Raw genomic sequence first — 11,233 nt, 5'->3', positions numbered from 1 at the left:
ATGGCATTGTAATAAACTGATTTTAAAAATGTCTTTGTTTGCACACCAGTAATTAAATGGGCAGGAGCTCAAATTGAGATTGCAATACTAAATTATATCTTTTACCATATTATAATAACTCTTTTAATGATTAAGGAGCTTAAACTAATTTGACTGATGTGCAAGAGCACAGTGTGCAGACTCAGAAGCAGCTACTTTCCAGTAACACACCTTCCTATTGGCTCCACGGATTTAGCATTTACTTTACATTAATGCTTTTCTTCCACAATGTCCATCTCCTCACTCTCCAACTCCACTCTGGACTACAGCCAACTGGAGCCACTGCATATAGGTGTGTAATTATCAGAAAAAAATAATTGACGTTCTAAACACCACATCACAATAGAAAATTCAACTAAGCAGTGGTATAAGTTCACATTAACATTTTTATTCAACAATGCCTATCTCTTGCCTCTCCCACACTGCACTATACTGGACTACAGTTCCAAGAGGGAAAAGTTAGAGCAGAACACTCCGACCTATTTCCGCTACTGATAAGAGGAGCTGCTATCTTTTTTGGCGGCATTAGATCCATATAAAGCACAGTGTCGCACTTTCAGGGATTTGAGGTCATTAAATAAAACAATTTCCTCCAAAGTTGGACATTTCCTGGCACCAGCAGTTGTCCCCTGTCAGATAAAAGTGAGCACGAACGATAATTGCTTTTTAGCGCGCCGGATTAAGTGCCTTCTTCGACCATTAAAGATGTGAGGCCGAAGCCTTCGGAGATTACAGGGTCATTCCTCAACGCCGAAGTCCCACTCACTCGCTCGCTCGCCTGGCTGAGGAACTGCATTCAGATCAGGCCGTAACCAGTTCCCCCTTAGAACCACGACCTCCCCTTCAAGGAGAGACCGTTAGTTTGTGTCACGATTCTTTTCTTTTTTTTCAGGTGGTATCTGTGCATTTGTGTGTGTTTCAGTGCATTTTTGGGCATCTGTGTTTGAGTGTGTGTGTGTGTGTGTGTAGGAGAGAGAGAGGGAGTAAGAAAGGAATAAAGAAAGAGAGGCAGGGCTCGAAATTAACTTTTTTTCTCAGTGTCCCGCAGCTGTCCCGAATTCTACTTGCCACTGTCCCGGACTTAAACACCAGTGTCCCAAATTCAAGTTCTTGTTTTTAATAAACAGCATAATAATCAGTAACTTGCATCACTTAATTAACTCGTTCTGGTCCACCATGTCAGTTCTGAACAATTTATTAAACACCATTTCATTAATCATCTGCTGTTTCACACACTCATTTTCAGAGATTGCGCTTTTGGCTCTTTTTTGAGGTTGCACTAAACATTCATTGTCCATCGTTTTGACGGACAGGGTTGTAAAACATTCCGTCAATAATCTATTTTCACGTGTCTTTAATTTCAATGTCAGTTTGGTATGATGTCATGGCCACAGATCTCAGTGAAAACAGTAAGTAGCCTAGCGTGGGAAATTACCACAAAGCTGTCAGATAGGCTAGCCTACTCTCCTGCCACGCTGTCACCCTCAAATGCGTTCCCAATTAAATGAATTAGCAAAACGTAGTTAGAATATGTATCTCGATGTAACAAGCTGTTTTGACATTGTAAACGTTCTCTAAGAAGAGTGTAAAGCAGTTTGCAGTACCACAACGTTAACCACAACGTTGTCTATTGCTGGAAAAAATAGCGAGCGGCCTATTTTAATAATTTGATAAACTAATAAATGCTCGGCGGGCCGGATTAAAGTGCATGGCCGCAGTTTGGACACCCCTTAGAACTGCCACAGCGAAATGTCAAATGCTAACTTAAATAACTGTTTTCATTGTTATAGGCTACCTTGCAACACTATCGTTTTGTCAAATCGCAGTTGCAGTAGGCTATTTAGCTCAGCATGATATTGGTGACGTTTGTCTGTCAATGACAGAAAACACGTACCGTTTTAGTCAAAGAGGACTGTCATCTCGTTTTTTTTTAGAACACCAGTGTAACCTTAGGCCTACACTATCAGTCAAAAATGTTCACAATGTCATGAAAACATATGCCATTTACCTGCCTGCTAGTTAGGTAAGTTAACCTCTATATCGGAAAGTGACCCATTAGGCCTACCGCCCTTGCCCTACTTTTGTGTCGGCCTATAAGTCACAATATTCATTTAACCAATACGGCAGATTCCTAAGGAAACGCAAGCACCCAGCCCATTTGGGTATCTTACTATATTTGTACCAAAAATAACATTGTAGCCTACAGTGATTTGAAGAGCAGTAGCCTAAACAGTGTTGTAAGGCTGCGTGTACAAAACCGCTTTACAGATTTCTTTACAGATCAGCTGGCTAACGCTGCTTTTGCCAGCTGCCCGTCACGCCAGGTCAAATTTTGTATAGGCCAGATTCTGTATTTTATTCAGACAAGAAAGATACGTTTAGATTCCCATGTGAACAGTTTAGGGAAAAAGTACCTATTTTGAAATTTGCTTTGCCATTTTTTCTACTGTCCCAGAGTTGTCCCAGACATCATTCTATTGTGTCCCGGAAGCATTTTTTATGGTCCCCGGGACGTCGGGACATCGTTAATTTCGAGCCCTGAAGAGAGGTCAGGAGGGGTGTGTTCAAGTGTGTGCTGCAGTACTTCATCTTGCAGATGCATGAGCGTGCAGACTTTGAAGGCCACCACATACAAAATGGAGACCACTAAGGCTGAGCAACACACACACACACATTTATATATTTATATATTATTTAGATATGCACTTCATGAAACGCAAACACAATATGTGTACGTGTACAGTATGTACACAAATGCCTATAACAAAACACACAGAAATATTTGGCCATATGTATCCACTGTACACTGATGGTAATTTTGATACCATAGATTTAATAGACCCAGTCAGACCAATAGTATGAAAAATCAGAAACAGAGTTTATTTACAATGATGCGCATCAATGGACAGACAGCATGACTTCACCTAAAGATACATCAGCTGCTCTAACTAGACAAGGAAATAGTTAGGGTTTAAGTATCCTTCCAGGCTGACGGGAGATGGCGTTGGTCATCCCATCTCACGTGGACTACACTGAATCAGACTCTGATTAGTGGCAACCTGGCAATCTGGAGCAGATAGCTACTGACGCAGCCATGCAGAACAGTGAAACACTGCAAAGTCATAATATTCCCGCTTATCTAAATACATAGTCACACACAGATATACACAGGGACAGTACAGATATCATACAGTCATTACATAGAATCATACTTTTAGTATCAAAGTGACCCACTAATGAGAAATGCAGAACATTAAACCACACATTGGAATATTGGACATAATGCAGAACATTAAACCATATATTGGAATATTGGACATAATGTTCTATTCCACTTTCTCTCAACAGATATTGAAACACACACACTCTCTCTCACACACACACACACACACAGAGCAAGGGTAGTGCCACTATACTGAGCTGCAGTAAACAATAGATAATATCTTTAAAAGGATTTTTATCTCTTTTCTCTCTGATTCCCATAGGTTTGTGATAAAGGGATTTATATACCACACAGAGGCATGTGTGTATCGCACAACCACAAATACACGCACACACACAAACGCACACACATATACATACACACACACACACAAACAACCAAATGCATGATAAAAACAACACACACACACACACATACACAAGTAAGATAGATGCACATACATGCATGATTTGCTATTCAAACCGTCACACACACCCTTCCTGATGTCTGCCGCAGGCACACACAACATTAAAGTCCATACCCTGCAGTTGGAGTTGCGTCTGGTTCACAGTCCATTACCTCCTCATTCTGATACGACATGGACTTATACCACCAGTAGACTGCTTAGCCATAATGGACTTCTTCTGACGTCTTGAGCATGCGATAGAGTGTAGGCTAAATGAATGAATATCTTTGATGTACTCCTGACTGGACATAGCTAACTAGACACTGTCATATGAACATCAATGAGCAGCCTGAGCTTTGTTCAGATTCATAAGCAGGCTGAGACAGCCTGTGAGTGTGAGACAGTGAGACATGCTGAGACAGTGTCATTTTCTCTGTAAGGTAAGCCGGACTTCCTGTTCAAGGAGCTATGTGGAATTCTGTTGGCTTTCAGTTGTCATTAACTCTGGCGTATATCACTGTTCTGTTGATTTGCATGGTATGTAACACAGCGGCTACCCCTGGATATTAGAAGAGAACCGGCCCAGCGCTAGCTGGTTTGCATGCTAACTTCAGGGGCTATCTGGACAACACAGAGCATAGGTGTTTTTAGAAAATGACAGGGTCATTTCCTCACATTCTGTTGTCATTTCTAGGCTAATTTTTGGATGTTTTAAAAACAGTTCATAATACATTTAAATGTGCCAGACAAGGTAAAGTCCAAACATTGCCTGTTGGATTGAACTCTGATTTGAATGTCTCCTCTGAAGCCCTCCAACTGTAATCCCCATGAAAGTGGAGGGTAAGAAAGTTGAAAGTGTGGGAAAATACCAGGGCTGTAGTACTCGAGTCCGGTCTTGGACTCGAGTCCGGACTCGAGACCGTTTTTCTATGGTCTCGGACTTGTCTCGGACTCGCTAGTATTTGGACTTGGTCTTGTCTCGGTCTCGGCCACTGGTCTTGCCAAATATGGCTTTTGGTCTCGACCGAGTCCAGGTGTCTTTAGGGCCATCAAAATTAACGTGTTAATCGCCGCGATTCATTTTGAAATACATAATGCGTTACAAAATATTAACTCAATAGTGTTTACCTTTGTGGGGGGCTGATGTCACGTAACGGAAGCCGCAAAACCTAAAACCGCAAGCCTGAGAGTTTATTTTACTGTCTGTGGAGTTAGCTGAAGATAAAGAGGAACCAACATTTAGCCAAATAGTAGCTTTACTGCAAACTACTTTTCACTCGTTAGATAACGTTTACAATGTCAAAATGCACCAACTGCAACAGTTACATAAAGATGATACTTTTCGGCTCCTCTCCATTAAGATCCAACTTGAACGTATGCTACTCCATTTAATTAAGAGCGCGTCTGAACGCACACGAGAAGGAGAGAAAACGATTGGCAGGCTCCAGCTGGCTTGTCGTTGTTGATGATAATTGATATCTCCTTTTTAATATAAGAAACTTATAAAAGGAAGGCAACAAAGACGAGGTTAGAGGAGATTGCGGATTTATCCGATTTCCACTACTGACCAGTTATAAACATGTATGTAGGCTGCACTCACTGTGATTTGAAAAATGGACAAAAATATGAAGAGTTGTCTTTGCCTTTGCCTTTGTGTAATGGAACTGGTGAGTCTTGAAGTCTTCAATAATTTGTTTACATGAAGCACATATTATGCCGATTGAAACACATTCCATTCAGATAGCTAGGTGACTGGCTCAGGCTCATCATTCACTTTTAATTGCAAACAGAAAATGTCTAGCTAGCATCATGTCATTACATGCTTCTATTTCCAAAGGAATGAAAACTGTTTATACCAACTTAATATCATGCTTATCATTGTTAATATTGTACAATACATGTGGTACAAACAATATTAGAGCTTGTGGACTAGCTATAGGCTATATTTCAATGGAGCTGGTAAAAAAAAGATCATTATGAGAACGTGGCCACAATGGGCTTAAAGTAACAGTGCACAATTTACAAATGAGTTAAACAGCATCATATGTGTAGTATTTCTTAAGAAATGAATACTTTAAAACACAATTACTGTGTCAGTATTATCATTTAAATAATATAAAAGTGTTTTACTTTTACCTTTGTGGTTACTCATTAATTTTGTGATTTATGTTGAAGCTTTAGTCTTTAGGAACTTTTTAATTGCGGTTAATCGAGATTAATTCATTTCAAAATATATATTTTGAATAGTTTGACAGCCCTATAATAATATTGGAGAAGGGGAATGGCTACACTTACAAATCCTGGGTGTGTTCACACTGTTTTTGCTTTTAGATAATAATAATAATAATAACCCAAAATGATTGTCTTGATACTGTGATGCATAAGACTTTTTTTCCTATCCTGGACTCGGTCTTGACTCGGACTCGAACCTTTTTGGACTCGGTCTTGTCTTGGACTCGAACCTCTTTGGACTCGGTCTTGACTTGGTCTCGACTAGTCCTGGTCTTGGACTTGTCTTGGACTCGACAAAGGTGGTCTTGACTACAGCCCTGGAAAATACTATAAAATAGCATACTAGTGATAGTGTGGGTACCTGATCTGCATGATTACGTCATAATAGATGATGTGACGCCACCTCATTCGTCCAAAGTCCAGAGTAGAATTCGGCTGGGTTTGAAGCGTAGCTGCTCAAGCGATGCCTGAGGTAAAAGTTTTAATATTTAAAGTGGACCCTTTCACAGCAACAGTGGTGTGATTGGCTGGTTTGTGTGACGTCACCTACAACTGCAAACAACGCTGTCTGATTAACCCCGCCGTAATCGCGGGAAATATACTTTGATCTATTTTTATGTTTCTTAAGTGTAATGCTATTGCATTGCTGTTTGACAGTAGTGAAATCAACCGTAAACTAGCTCATATGCTAGTGGAAACATCATATAAGTATAACTGCAGCAGAAGTTTATTCTTCCTGCCGCTCTCAGAGTAGCACTTCCATTGTCAAAAGCAATCCTCAGCCAGAAGCTATATTTTCTTGAAAAACGACTCTTGGATATCACCTTGTCTTGGGAAACAGCAGATCACCACCCTCCAGCTAACAACAACTCTCCATCAATCAAGGTAAGTACATGAATTACTTGAATTTACCATAACAATTGCTTGATAACATCAAGTTGTTACACAACTATCACGTCCTCTCATGAAAACAACGTTAATCAGTCCATCAGTTTTTTTACGTGTATCGGGAGAGGAAATGCAGATCGTATTGAAAGTACTCCGCGGAGACACCACTGTTACATTAGATGCGCACTCAATCGCAATTCGACACAGGAAAAAAAAGCAACGAATGGTAGAAGCGAAGGTAAATTGGATTAAAGCAAAACTTGGCCAAAAACATTGTGTATGCACTTGCGGTGAGCCTAGTGAATAGCGGACTGTAGCCTAACCCACGAAAGTAAAGGAGATTTGCACCAAATAAAGGCAGTGTTGTGGGTTGTGTTTCTACAACATGTTGGCACCAAAGTTAATTTCTGTCATAAAACGGAGTAAGCTAAGCGTTTTCTCCATTGTCGACGTTAACTACCGGTATGTTCAAGCAGTGACATGTGGTTTAATGCATGGGTTAACGTGACGTGAGCCAAACAGAAGATAGAGTCTTGAATCCTGTCCCTCTCAAGTCACGTTAAATCAGGGCTCGAATTACGTGGGAGCCAGAGGGAGCCGAGCTCCCATAGAGTGAGGACTGGCTCCCATGAAAGCAACAAAGTCAAAAACCTGAGGGGGTCTCTCATATCTGAAGGTGTCTGGCATTGTAATTTAATCTTAAACAACCGCTCATTATCCATCTCTGTGCAATCTCTTACCATTAAAGACGTTAAATTAAAATATAGGCTACTACAGGACGTAGACCTACACTACGCTCTTGAATGCAGCATGACACTTCACCACCACACCACTAGACTATATGAGCAAACCGTATCGATTTGACAGCACTCGCAAATCTGAAGAAGTCACCCTGCTTTGATGTGAGTGTTTTGTCTATTTGCATAGGCGTTCATTGGGCTAGCCTACGTGGTTTGATACGTGCTGAAAAGTCCTGTTTGGTGTTGAACTTGCGCTTCACCTATTCTATGTTGATTGACAAAGCCATAAATTATGGCCCATAATGCAGCCTACAATGATTGTGTTGTCTGATGATCTAGCTATCCTCTGCCATTCAGAGCTCCGGAAAGTTCCCAGCTATTTTGAAACACCTGTTAGCAATCTCTGATGTCGGAATATTCAATGGCTACCTGACAATATCTCAGTGCAAACTCCAAAATTATTTGTCTATTCATTTTCCACAGTTCAACACATTAGCCTACTAGAACATAGTTTGGCTGGCTTTATTCATTTCTGCCAGTTAGTGCTTTTTCTCCTGTGTATAAGTTACACTACATGCATTATTGTGTTTGACACTGAGGATAGCCTATCTGAGACGGTGGTCTGGTTTAAATGAGTTACGTTGTGAAATTGAGAATGGCACAGACTAAATCGTTTAGTCAATTTCGTTGTATTGTGAAATTGAAATGAGATATGGACTTTTATAATCAATAATATGTTGAAATTAATTAAAAGTAATCAATTTCTATGAAAAATCTATGTCTGTTGTGTGCGTGTGTCAAGGTAAAGCCTAGGCCTACCGTGCGCATACTGTACTGCGCAAAAGCACTTTGGTTTAAAACCACTTGCGCCTAGGCTATTTCATTGTATCGCCTTGTTAGGCTATGCGTGGGGTGTGCCAACTTTTTATGAGATAGAGAGACCCCCTTAAAGACAAAAAGATCATTCGAGCCCTGCGTTAAATGGTGTGATTAGCAACTAGAATTTTTTTTTTTTTTAATCCCGGGAGTGACACCCCCGACCCCCAGTTTTTGTCATACTGTAGCCTTGTAACCTTTTTTTTAGAGGAAACACTGAGTAGGTCAGAGCAGGTCGCGTTTTTATATTCCAGGTTTAATTGGGCTATACTGACTGTGTGTGTTGCGCTTGCAGGATGGCCTTTACGGATCCCAAGTGCGACATGCGAACTATCACTAGCCGTCTGGTGTTGTGTCGGTGATAGAGAACCCACCATGAGTGTGTGTGCTATGTTGTATGTATAGCCAATATCTTCAGAGTTTGTTTTCCATAGTTTTTTTTTTTCTTTCTAATATTAACACTCGATTTTCGCATAGCTGTACCAGGCAGCCACAGCATGAGCCCCCATGTTTATGCCCCACGACTGTAGAGCTGTGGCTGCCTGGTAACTCAAGCTAGGTGAAACCAACTGAAACAGAGAATTATGGACCAAAAATATGGACTATTAAGGACCAAAAGTGTCAGCGAATACATTTTAATCATAAACATGATAACACATGAAAACTTCCTGTTCTAGTTCGATGTATGTTATACACAGCAATGGTCATGCTTTTCTATGTATGTCCTTGTGAAGTTTGTATGTCCTTGTCAATGATTGTCCTAACTTTGTTTGTCCTTTGTTGTTCTTTGTTTGTTCTTTGTTGTCCGTCAGGCCTCAACGAAAAAGACCACCTTCAGCATTCACTCCGCATTACTCCCGGCAGAGACAGGTGTCTTGTCCTACTAACACCCCACTCGCGGCCTGCACCTTGATGTGGTGAGTGGGCTTTCAACTATACAAGTCTTACTTTCATGTTCCCATGGAGTATGGAGGTTAACTGGCACCATAATTTGATGTAAAATGTAGTGATGCTCCGATTGAAGTGGCGTGAATGCGAGGATATTGACCAGACGGATAAGCTACCGAGTTGAATTGAACATAGCCTCACGCAGACACACACCCACACACAGTGAACCACTTTGCGCTTACGCAAATCTACTATGCAACCATGGCAAACTTTTACATCTGGAGAGAGCTCCTTGCTAACTATCCCGCTAGGCTAGCTCATGTTACGTCTGTCAGTAGGCCCTAGTCCTCACTAAAATCATTAATGAACATTGCAAGACACTTATCTCCTCTATGATCCCAGAAAGGTTTTCTTCTGCTAGATTATAGATAAAAGATTCCCATTCCCCTGCCATTCTGTGATCGGCAATCGGCAGATCATGACTTTGGTGATCGGCCCCAAAAATGCTGATCGGAGCATCTCTAGTAAAAAGAGCAAAGAGAGACTGAGTCTCTCAGAACTACCGAGGTATTCATCTCTGTGAAAACTTAGAAAGTCAGTTTAAGAAGTTATCTGATGACTTTCTTGAAGAAGTAGTGTCATCTCAACTCACTGGGCAAAGCTAATGTTCTGAAGATATGTTTTTTAATATGAATAATAGACCTAGTAAGAGTATTCCTAAAGGCTGATTTATGCTTCTTCGTCGACTCAATGCAGTTTTTGTAGAAGTTATTATTATTTGCAAGTAGAACGCTCCATTGACTTGAATGGGATTTCCCAAAGCTTACTTCGTTTATGACAGAAATTAAGTTTTGTGCGATGTTGACAAACATGCGTAGCACATGGGAGCTCTTGATAGCGTATGCCACTAACGTCTATAAAAACAATATATTTATGGAATAAAACTAGACAGGTAGCCTACCTCGGATTAGAATTGCTGTTTATTGTTAAACTGCAATTTTCAGCAGCCAGCGGAGGGCATTTAGCATATGCTTCCAGACAATATTTTGCGTCTCCCCTAATTCTGAAGCAGTGGCACCGCTAAATGAAGAGGAAACACTGAGAAGAAAGTTAATGTTTTAAATAGGTTACATCAATACAATATATAATATGTGAAGTGAAACTAGACGGTCCATGAGACACCTCTGACTAGTTTTTGGCTACTTATTGTTAAATTGCAATGTGAGCGGCAGCCAGTAGGGGAGGATACGTCGGCAGGATTATTTAAAAAGCAACTGCAGCTACATTGTGCGTCTGCCCTGATTCTGATACCATGGCGGTATTAATAAAACCGTGGTGGGCTGCCATGCTGAAATAAGCGTAGAGGAAACACTGTTATGAGACCTCTTTGCACAGAGATTAATAAACTACTAAAGAGACAAAAACCTTATTTCAGACTTATTTCAGACTCTCAGTATTTATAGACCTTTAAACTAAAGTTCTTCCACAGTTTTTAAAACCGGTTTAAAACACTGATTGTTGGTTTTATTTTCACAGGTTGACAGGCCTCAATGGACAGTGAGACGGTGATCTACCTTTGGACTGGCACCGACCAGACATGGACACTGAAACTTGATTTCTCTTAATGAATATCTTTACAAGATGCAACACACATTGTGGAACACTTTAGACACTAATAAACATGTCCACTGTTTTCTCTGGAATTGTTTTGTTTGTCATTTGTGGTAATGGATTTCCAAATGTATGGACAAGCTTAATTTTACTGTTTATGTGTGTAATCAGCTGATATTAGAAATTATGTATTTTAGAAATGTATATTTAATTAGAAGCAAACAAAGCTAGCCTAGACATTATAGTATTACAAGAGTGGCGTGTTTAAACTTAAGAAAACATTGATTTAAACTAATGGTACTTAAAGTAAGATTCACAGAAATGAATTTAATTTGCTGTCCATTTTATTCA

At 40.2% G+C, this 11,233-nt stretch overlaps 1 long non-coding RNA gene across 1 annotated transcript; it reads left to right on the top strand.

The window, feature by feature from the left end:
* The first annotated feature begins 6,307 nt into the window (after positions 1-6,307).
* Positions 6,308-10,950, top strand: LOC121688412. The gene is made up of 3 exons (XR_006024576.1): positions 6,308-6,764; positions 9,196-9,300; positions 10,808-10,950. It is a non-coding gene; the product is annotated as an uncharacterized LOC121688412 (long non-coding RNA).
* Positions 10,951-11,233: the final 283 nt, after the last annotated feature.

This window comes from Alosa sapidissima, chromosome 17 (assembly GCF_018492685.1).
Source record: "Alosa sapidissima isolate fAloSap1 chromosome 17, fAloSap1.pri, whole genome shotgun sequence".
Classification (NCBI taxonomy): Eukaryota; Metazoa; Chordata; class Actinopteri; order Clupeiformes; family Clupeidae; genus Alosa; species Alosa sapidissima.
This window is presented reverse-complemented; position numbering and strand designations above follow the sequence as displayed.